This window comes from Urocampus carinirostris, unplaced genomic scaffold (assembly GCF_059441175.1).
Source record: "Urocampus carinirostris isolate Australia breed hairy pipefish unplaced genomic scaffold, RoL_Ucar_1.0 HiC_scaffold_150, whole genome shotgun sequence".
Lineage (NCBI taxonomy): Eukaryota > Metazoa > Chordata > Actinopteri > Syngnathiformes > Syngnathidae > Urocampus > Urocampus carinirostris.
Window position 1 is genome coordinate 12,501 of NW_028283254.1, and position 10,000 is coordinate 22,500.

Consider the following 10,000-nt stretch of genomic DNA (forward strand, 5'->3'; position numbering starts at 1 on the left):
TGGTTTACAAGGGCGGCGCGACCGCGCTGACACCGAGGGGGGACTGGCCCCCGACCCGGCCGCGGCCTGCCCGGACTATGGATGGACAGAGGAGACCGCGGCGGACCGCGCGGAACCGAACCCCCGGTGTCCGGAGCCCCGGGAGGGACTCCGGTGTCCGGGGGCCGGCCCACGCGCGCGCTACGCGGCCCCTCGAGGGCTCCGGCGACGGAACGCGTTTGGCCGGGAAAAAGGTAGCCGGTGGGAGCACCGTTTCGTCGCCCTGAACCTTCGTCTCGGGCGGGCGTCCCGACGCCGCCGCCATACGGCCGTTGTGATCCGTGCGGGGATCCGCTTGCTCGGCGACCCTCGCCGAGAGCAGCCCCGCGCCGCACGGACACGCGACACCGACGGGCGGACGGACGCCGGGGCGCCGGCCCCGAACCGTTACCTTTAAAGGACGGGAGGTCGTCGAGGCGAGTGCCGCCCCGGAAGCGCGCGCCGGAAGCGCGAGAACCGCGCCGAGCTAGGGTCGTCGGCATAGGGGGATTCCCCGGTTACGGGGGTCCCGCGCACGGCCGCCGCCTTTCGCCCGTCGCTGGCGGTCGCCTGTCGTCGCGCCGCGCCGCGCTACTGGGGTCGTCGGACGAGCGCGCTACCCCGCTCGCACGGAGGTAGCGCGACATCGCCCGCCGCCTTTTCTCGCCTCGCGCCGCGCCGCGTGGCGCCCGCCGAACTCGCTCCGACGCGCGGCCCGGGAGTGACCCGCGCCGCGCCCCCCGTCCCGTCCCGTCCCGGTCTACCCTCTTCCTCCGCCTGCGACGACCCGCCGCCCTCGGCGTCTGGCTCGTCGGGTGGTGTACCGAGGCGGATCTGCTGCCGCTCGTACGTTAATGATCCTTCTGCAGGTTCACCTACAGAAACCTTGTTACGACTTTTACTTCCTCTAGATAGTCAAGTTCGACCGTCTTCTGGCACACCGCCGGAGCCGGGGCCGGCCCCGGCGGGGACTATCCGAGGACCTCACTAAGCCATCCGATCGGTAGTAGCGACGGGCGGTGTGTACAAAGGGCAGGGACTTAATCAACGCAGGCTAATGACCCGCGCTTACTGGGAATTCCTCGTTGGTGGGAAATAATTGCAATCCCCAGGCCCTGTCACGAGCGGGGTTCATAGGATTACCCGCGCCTGCCGGCGCGGGGATAGACGACGCGCTTATACGCTCAGTGTGGCGCGCGTGCAGCCCCGGACATCTAAGGGCATCACAGACCTGTTATTGCTCATTCTCGTGTGGCTGAGAGCCACTTGTCCCTCTAAGAAGTTTTCTGCCGCCGACCGCGCGGGGGGCCGCGGTACTATTTAGTATGTTTGAGTCTCGTTCGTTATCGGAATTAACCAGACAAATCGCTCCACCAACTACGAACGGCCATGCACCACCACCCACGGTATCGAGAAAGAGCCTTCAATCTGTCAATCCTTTCCGTGTCCGGGCCGGGTGAGGTTTCCCGTGTTGAGTCAAATTAAGCCGCATGCTCCACTCCTGGTGGTGCCCTTCCGTCAATTCCTTTAAGTTTCAGCTTTGCAACAATACTCCCCCCGGAACCCAGACACTTGGTCGGTTTCCCGGGTGCTGCTCGGCGGGTCATGGGAATAACGCCGCCGGATCGCGAGTCGGCATCGTTTATGGTCGGAACTAGGACGGTATCTGATCGTCTTCGAACCTCCGACTTTCGTTCTTGATTAATGAAAACATTCTTGGCAAATGCTTTCGCTCTCGTCCGTCTTGCGCCGGTCCAAGAATTTCACCTCTAGCGGCGCAGTACGAATGCCCCCGGCCGTCCCTCTTAATCATGGCCCCAGTTCATGACAACCCACAAAATAGAACCGGAGTCCTATTCCATTATTCCCAGCTGCGATATGCAGGGGCGGCCGTGTGGCCTGCTTTGAACACTCTAATTTCCTCAAAGTAAACGCTTCGGGCCCCGCGAGTGACACCCAGCGAAGGGCATCACGGGGGCTTTTGCCGAGAGGCAGGGGCTGGGACAGACGGATGCACGCCTCGCGGCGGACCGTCAGCTCGCGTCCCGGGGTCCAACTAGGAGCTTTTTAACTGCAGCAACTTTAAAATACGCTATTGGAGCTGGAATTACCGCGGCTGCTGGCACCAGACTTGCCCTCCAATGGATGCTGGCCGATGGGTTTGTGTTCGGCTCATTCCAATTACGGAGACTCGAACGAGTCCCGTATTGTTATTTTTCGTCACTACCTCCCCGTGTCGGGAGTGGGTAATTTGCGCGCCTGCTGCCTTCCTTGGATGTGGTAGCCGTTTCTCATGCTCCCTCTCCGGAATCGAACCCTGATTCCCCGTTACCCGTGGTCACCATGGTAGGCGCAGAGTCTACCATCGAAAGTTGATAGGGCAGACATTCGAATGAGTCGTCGCCGCCTCGGGTGGGCGAGCGATCGGCACGAGGTTATCCTGAGTCAACACAAAGGGGGGGCCGGGCCGGCGGAACGAGGACCGGCGCGCGCGGAGCCGCCCGCGCCGCTTACGCCCCCGCCCGGAGAGGCGGAGGCCGGACGCGGGGGACGCGCGCGACGGCTGAGCCCCCGCCCGCCGGACACCGCGTGGGTTTTTGTGTCTGATAAATGCACGCGTCCCCGGGGCGAGGCCGGAGCCCCGCCCGCGAGTCGGCGCTCGTTTGCATGTATTAGCTCTGGATTTGCCACAGTTATCCAAGTAACGGTGGAGCGATCAAAGGAACCATAACTGATTTAATGAGCCGTTCGCAGTTTCACTGTACTGGCCATTCGTACTTAGACATGCATGGCTTAATCTTGAAAACAAGCATATGCTACTGGCAGGATCAACCAGAGTGCGTCTGCCGCCGGGGGGGCGCTGCTGGTGGCGGTGCGGCCCTGGTCCGGGACGAGGCTGTGGCTACAGCCGGGCCCGGGGGGCCGCGCGACACTCGTATACGTTCGGACGGGCTGACGACGGGTGTCGTGAAACGATGTTTCGCGCGGAGCCCTAGCACGCGTGGCGTCGGGCTCCGCGACGGTCGGACGTCTGGGTGTGGCTCGAGACGGAAGCTCGACCTCGGTTCGTCTTGGTTCTGCCGCCAAAAGGTTCACGCCGAGGCATGGTTTCGCAAGAGGGCCCCGCGAGTGCCAGCCGTGGATCCCGCCTCACTCGTAACTCGTATCGGATTCGTCCGGCCTCACTTTCGTTCGCACATCGGACAGTTATACGTGTGCTTTAGTAGCTTCCGTTCCCTCTTAGTGAGGCCGTCCGTACGTACCGCCCCAGCTCTTTCTGAGGCGGGTATCCACTCGGCTCGGGGGGGCCCAACGTTTGCCTAGTATCCTCGGCGCTGGAGCTTGACCCGCAAAGCCGGAGGAGCCGCACGCCCGAACACACCGGCTTGCGCCGGCCGACGTGGGCCCTCCGAGGCGGGTCTCGTGTGCCAATCGCTCAGTTGGGGAACCGGCAGGCCCGTGGGCCGACGCCGGCTCACCCGGGGGTGAAGGGTGCTTCGATGGAGGCCCCCTGTCAGCCTCCGCGGAAGTCCGGCTTCAATACTTTAAAGTTTGAAAAACTTAGACATTTTTCGAGAACCGGAGCTTAGAGGGGTACATGCAAAAGCCAGGGCCGCGGGAAGCGCCCTAAATACTTCAATACTTTAAAATTTGAAAAACTTAGAAATTTTTCGAGAACCGGCATCTTCCCTCGGTAATTGCGAGATGCGAGGCCGCCCCTAGCCTCTGCTCTGTCGGACTCAATGGTCACGGGTGGCCGCTGATTAGCCCTGGTGCTCACCTCTCAAAATTGCGAGTCCCTAATATAATTCTGGCTGTCGGCTGGAGAAGGGGGTATAAAATCGGCACTTGAGGGAACGCCGGGCCCTCAAGTTCGGGGCCCTCTAGCGGATTTTTGAGGTACTGCACTCCCATTGGAAATGCATTGCCCATAGGAATACATGGGCGCTCCGTCCACTACAATGTAATTCCCTCACAATATCTGCCCCCGCGTGGCCGCGCGATGCTACTGCTGCCCCGTTGGGAATGAATGGGCCTTTCGGAGGCCATAAATACAGCGCCGCTGCATGGATTTTGGCGGTACTGCGGCTGTCGTTGAAAATACATGGACCCGTCTGAATGAATGGGCCTTTCGGATTCCATAAACCCAGCGCCGCTGCATGGATTTTGGCGGTACTGCGGCTGTCGCTGAAAATACATGGACCCGTCTGAATGAATGGGCCTTTCGGAGGCCATAAACTCAGCGCCGCTGCATGGATTTTGGCGGTACTGCGGCTGTCGCTGAAAATACATGGACCCGTCTGAATGAATGGACAAAATATAAATCAGACACTACAGAACACAAGCATAATCCAAGATTACAAAATCATCTCAGCCTTTAAAAGAAACAAAAACCTGAAAGACTACTTAGTAAAAAGTAAATTACCAGAAATCAACATAACACAAACGCAGGGCCCCACATTCTACAAACAAGCCACCACAGTTAGGAACACCGTCACCAACACAAACTACCTAATTAAACAAACAATCACACCTGCTACGGAAAACTGAAAATACATGGACCCGTCTGAATGTATGGGCCTTTCGGAGGCCATAAACTCAGCCAGCGCCGGGCCAGTGTTTGGGGTATTGTGCCCGCCACTAGTGGCTGAATACATAATAATAATAATAATAATAATAATTCCCTTGTATTGTCATTCTGTGTAACAATGTACACAGAACGAAATGTCGATTGCACTGGGCTAGTGTTGAGGGAACGTCGGGCCCTCAAGTTCGGTGGCTTGGAGCGGATTTTTGAGGTACTGCACTCCCATTGGAAATGCATGGGCGCTCCGTCCACTACCATGTAATTCCCTCACAATATCTGCCCCTGCGTGGCCGCGGGATGCTACTGCAGCCCCGTTGGGAATGAATGGGCCTTTCGGAGGCCATAAATACAGCGCCGCTGCATGGATTTTGGCGGTACTGCGGCTGTCGTTGAAAATACATGGACCCGTCTGAATGAATGGGCCTTTCGGATTCCATAAACCCAGCGCCGCTGCATGGATTTTGGCGGTACTGCGGCTGTCGCTGAAAATACATGGACCCGTCTGAATGAATGGGCCTTTCGGAGGCCATAAACTCAGCGCCGCTGCATGGATTTTGGCGGTACTGCGGCTGTCGCTGAAAATACATGGACCCGTCTGAATGAATGGACAAAATATAAATCAGACACTACAGAACACAAGCATAATCCAAGATTACAAAATCATCTCAGCCTTTAAAAGAAACAAAAACCTGAAAGACTACTTAGTAAAAAGTAAATTACCAGAAATCAACATAACACAAACGCAGGGCCCCACATTCTACAAACAAGCCACCACAGTTAGGAACACCGTCACCAACACAAACTACCTAATTAAACAAACAATCACACCTGCTACGGAAAACTGAAAATACATGGACCCGTCTGAATGTATGGGCCTTTCGGAGGCCATAAACTCAGCCAGCGCCGGGCCAGTGTTTGGGGTATTGTGCCCGCCACTAGTGGCTGAATACATCATAATTATAATAATAATAATAATAATTCCCTTGTATTGTCATTCTGTGTAACAATGTACACAGAACGAAATGTCGATTGCACTGGGCTAGTGTTGAGGGAACGTCGGGCCCTCAAGTTCGGTGGCTTGGAGCGGATTTTTGAGGTACTGCACTCCCATTGGAAATGCATGGGCGCTCCGTCCACTACCATGTAATTCCCTCACAATATCTGCCCCCGCGTGGCCGCGGGATGCTACTGCAGCCCCGTTGGGAATGAATGGGCCTTTCGGAGGCTATAAATCCAGCGCCGCTGCATGGATTTTGGCGGTACTGCGGCTGTCGCTGAAAATACATGGACCCGTCTGAATGTATGGGCCTTTCGGAGGCCATAAACTCAGCGCCTCTGCATGGATTTTGGCGGTACTGCGGCTGTCGCTGAAAATACATGGACCCGTCTGAATGAATGGGCCTTTCGGAGGCCATAAATCCAGCGCCGCTGCATGGATTTTGGCGGTACTGCGGCTGTCGCTGAAAATACATGGACCCGTCTGAATGAATGGACAAAATATAAATCAGACACTACAGAACACAAGCATAATCCAAGATTACAAAATCATCTCAGCCTTTAAAAGAAACAAAAACCTGAAAGACTACTTAGTAAAAAGTAAATTACCAGAAATCAACATAACACAAACGCAGGGCCCCACATTCTACAAACAAGCCACCACAGTTAGGAACACCGTCACCAACACAAACTACCTAATTAAACAAACAATCACACCTGCTACGGAAAACTGAAAATACATGGACCCGTCTGAATGTATGGGCCTTTCGGAGGCCATAAACTCAGCCAGCGCCGGGCCAGTGTTTGGGGTATTGTGCCCGCCACTAGTGGCTGAATACATCATAATTATAATAATAATAATAATAATTCCCTTGTATTGTCATTCTGTGTAACAATGTACACAGAACGAAATGTCGATTGCACTGGGCTAGTGTTGAGGGAACGTCGGGCCCTCAAGTTCGGTGGCTTGGAGCGGATTTTTGAGGTACTGCACTCCCATTGGAAATGCATGGGCGCTCCGTCCACTACCATGTAATTCCCTCACAATATCTGCCCCTGCGTGGCCGCGGGATGCTACTGCAGCCCCGTTGGTAATGAATGGGCCTTTCGGAGGCCATAAATACAGCGCCGCTGCATGGATTTTGGCGGTACTGCTGCTGTCGCTGAAAATACATGGACCCGTCTGAATGAATGGGCCTTTCGGAGGCCATAAACTCAGCGCCTCTGCATGGATTTTGGCGGTACTGCGGCTGTCGCTGAAAATACATGGACCCGTCTGAATGAATGGGCCTTTCGGAGGCCATAAATCCAGCGCCGCTGCATGGATTTTGGCGGTACTGCTGCTGTCGTTGAAAATACATGGACCCGTCTGAATGTATGGGCCTTTCGGAGGCCATATACTCAGCGCCGGGCCGGTGTTTGGGGAATCGTGCCCGCCACTAGTGGCTGAATCCCGGGCTAGTGTTGGGGGACTTGTGCCCGCCAATAGTGGCTGAATCCCGGGCTAGTGTTGGGGGACTTGTGCCCGCCAATAGTGGCTGAAATCCGCGCCGGTGTTTGGGGAAATGTGCGCGTATTATCGGGCCGGTGTTTGGGGAATTGCGCGCGTATTATCGGGCCGGTGTTTGGGGAATTGCGCGCGTATTATCGGGCCGGTGTTTGGGGAATTGTGCGCGTATTATCGGGCCGGTGTTTGGGGATTTGCGCGCGTATTATCGGGCCGGTGTTTGGGGAATTGTGCCCGCCACTAGTGGCTGAGAACTTGGCTAGTGTTTGGGGACTTGTGCCCGCCACTAGTGGCTGAAATCCGGGCCGGTGTTTGGGGAATTGTGCGCATATTATCGGGCCGGTGTTTGGGGATATGCGCGCGTATTATCGGACCGGTGTTTGGGGAATTGTGCCCGCCACTAGTGGCTGAATCCCGGGCTAGTGTTGGGGGACTTGTGCCCGCCAATAGTGGCTGAAATCCGCGCCGGTGTTTGGGGAATTGTGCGCGTATTATCGGGCCGGTGTTTGGGGATATGCGCGCGTATTATCGGACCGGTGTTTGGGGAATTGTGCCCGCCACTAGTGGCTGAGAACTTGGCTAGTGTTTGGGGACTTGTGCCCGCCACTAGTGGCTGAATCCCGGGCTAGTGTTGGGGGACTTGTGCCCGCCACTAGTGGCTGAAATCTGGGCCGGTGTTTGGGGAATTGTGCGCGTATTATCGGGCCGGTGTTTGGGGATATGCGCGCGTATTATCGGACCGGTGTTTGGGGAATCGTGCCCGCCACTAGTGGCTGAATCCCGGGCTAGTGTTGAGGGACTTGTGCCCGCCAATAGTGGCTGAAATCCGCGCCGGTGTTTGGGAATTGTGCGCGTATTATCGGGCCGGTGTTTGGGGAATTGTGCGCGTATTATCGGGCCGGTGTTTGGGGAATTGTGCCCGCCACTAGTGGCTGAAATCCGGGCCGGTGTTTGGGGAATTGTGCGCGTATTATCGGGCCGGTGTTTGGGGATATGCGCGCGTATTATCGGGCCGGTGTTTGGGGAATTGTGCGCGTTTTATCGGGCCGGTGTTTGGGGAATTGCGCGCGTATTATCGGACCGGTGTTTGGGGAATCGTGCCCGCCACTAGTGGCTGAATCCCGGGCTAGTGTTGGGGACTTGTGCCCGCCAATAGTGGCTGAAATCCGCGCCGGTGTTTGGGGAATTGTGCGCGTATTATCGGGCCGGTGTTTGGGGATATGCGCGCGTATTATCGGACCGGTGTTTGGGGAATCGTGCCCGCCACTAGTGGCTGAATCCCGGGCTAGTGTTGGGGACTTGTGCCCGCCAATAGTGGCTGAAATCCGCGCCGGTGTTTGGGGAATTGTGCGCGTATTATCGGGCCGGTGTTTGGGGATATGCGCGCGTATTATCGGACCGGTGTTTGGGGATATGCGCGCGTATTATCGGACCGGTGTTTGGGGAATTGTGCCCGCCACTAGTGGCTGAGAACTGGGCTAGTGTTGGGGGACTTGTGCCCTCCAATAGTGGCTGAAATCCGCGCCGGTGTTTGGGGAATTGTGCGCGTATTATCGGGCCGGTGTTTGGGGATATGCGCGCGTATTATCGGACCGGTTGTTTGGGGAATTGTGCCCGCCACTAGTGGCTGAGAACTTGGCTAGTGTTGGGGGACTTGTGCCCGCCACTAGTGGCTGAAATCCGGGCCGGTGTTTGGGGATATGCGCGCGTATTATCGGGCCGGTGTTTGGGGATATGCGCGCGTATTATCGGACCGGTGTTTGGGAATTGTGCGCGTATTATCGGGCCGGTGTTTGGGGATATGCGCGCGTATTATCGGACCGGTGTTTGGGGAATTGTGCCCCGCCACTAGTGGCTGAGAACTGGGCTAGTGTTGGGGGACTTGTGCCTCCAATAGTGGCTGAAATCCGCGCCGGTGTTTGGGGAATTGTGCGCGTATTATCGGGCCGGTGTTTGGGGATATGCGCGCGTATTATCGGACCGGTGTTTGGGGAATTGTGCCCGCCACTAGTGGCTGAGAACTTGGCTAGTGTTGGGGGACTTGTGCCCGCCACTAGTGGCTGAAATCCGGGCCGGTGTTTGGGGATATGCGCGCGTATTATCGGGCCGGTGTTTGGGGATATGCGCGCGTATTATCGGACCGGTGTTTGGGGAATTGTGCCCGCCACTAGTGGCTGAATCCCGGGCTAGTGTTGGGGGACTAGTGGTCGTAAAACCGGGCCGGTGTTTGGGGACTTATAGGCCGACACTAGTGGCTCAAAACCGGGCTGCCGTTTGGGGACTTGTCGGGCCAACATTGGCTTGCAGCACTTGGAAAATTGCACTAAGTCCGATTGTCGGGTCACCAGGGGCTCGTGGGACTTAGAATTTGTGCCACTCCCCGGCCAGTGTTTGGGGACTGGCTGCCGCCTCCTGTGGGCCGGTCCCCGTGCTGGTGTTTGGGGACCGGCTGCCGCCTCCTGTGGGCCGGTCCCCGGCTGGTGTTTGGGGACCGGCTGCCGCCTCCTGTGGGCCGGTCCCCCGGCCGTGTGTTTGGGGACCGGCTGCCGCCTCTTGTGGGCCGGTCCCCGGCTGGTGTTTGGGGACCGGCTGCCGCCTCCTGTGGGCCGGTCCCCGGCCGGTGTTTGGGGACCGGCTGCCGCCTCTTGTGGGCCGGTCCCCGGCTGGTGTTTGGGGACCGGCTGCCGCCTCTTGTGGGCCGGTCCCGGCTGGTGTTTGGGGACTGGCTGCCGCCTCTTGTGGTTCGTCTCCTGGCTTGCGTTTGGGGACTGGCTGCCGCCTCTTGTGGGCCGGTCCCCGGCTGGTGTTTGGGGACTGGCTGCCGCCTCTTGTGGTTCGTCTCCTGGCTTGCGTTGGGACTGGCTGCCGCCTCTTGTGGGCCGGTCCCCGGC

The 10,000-nt window shown here is 57.6% G+C and overlaps 1 non-coding gene across 1 annotated transcript; it reads right to left on the reverse strand.

Annotated features, from left to right (window-relative positions):
• Window positions 1–870: 870 nt before the first annotated feature.
• Window positions 871–2,857, reverse strand: LOC148344988 (18S ribosomal RNA). Its single transcript, XR_015848942.1, has one exon. It is a non-coding gene; the product is annotated as an 18S ribosomal RNA (ribosomal RNA).
• Window positions 2,858–10,000: the final 7,143 nt, after the last annotated feature.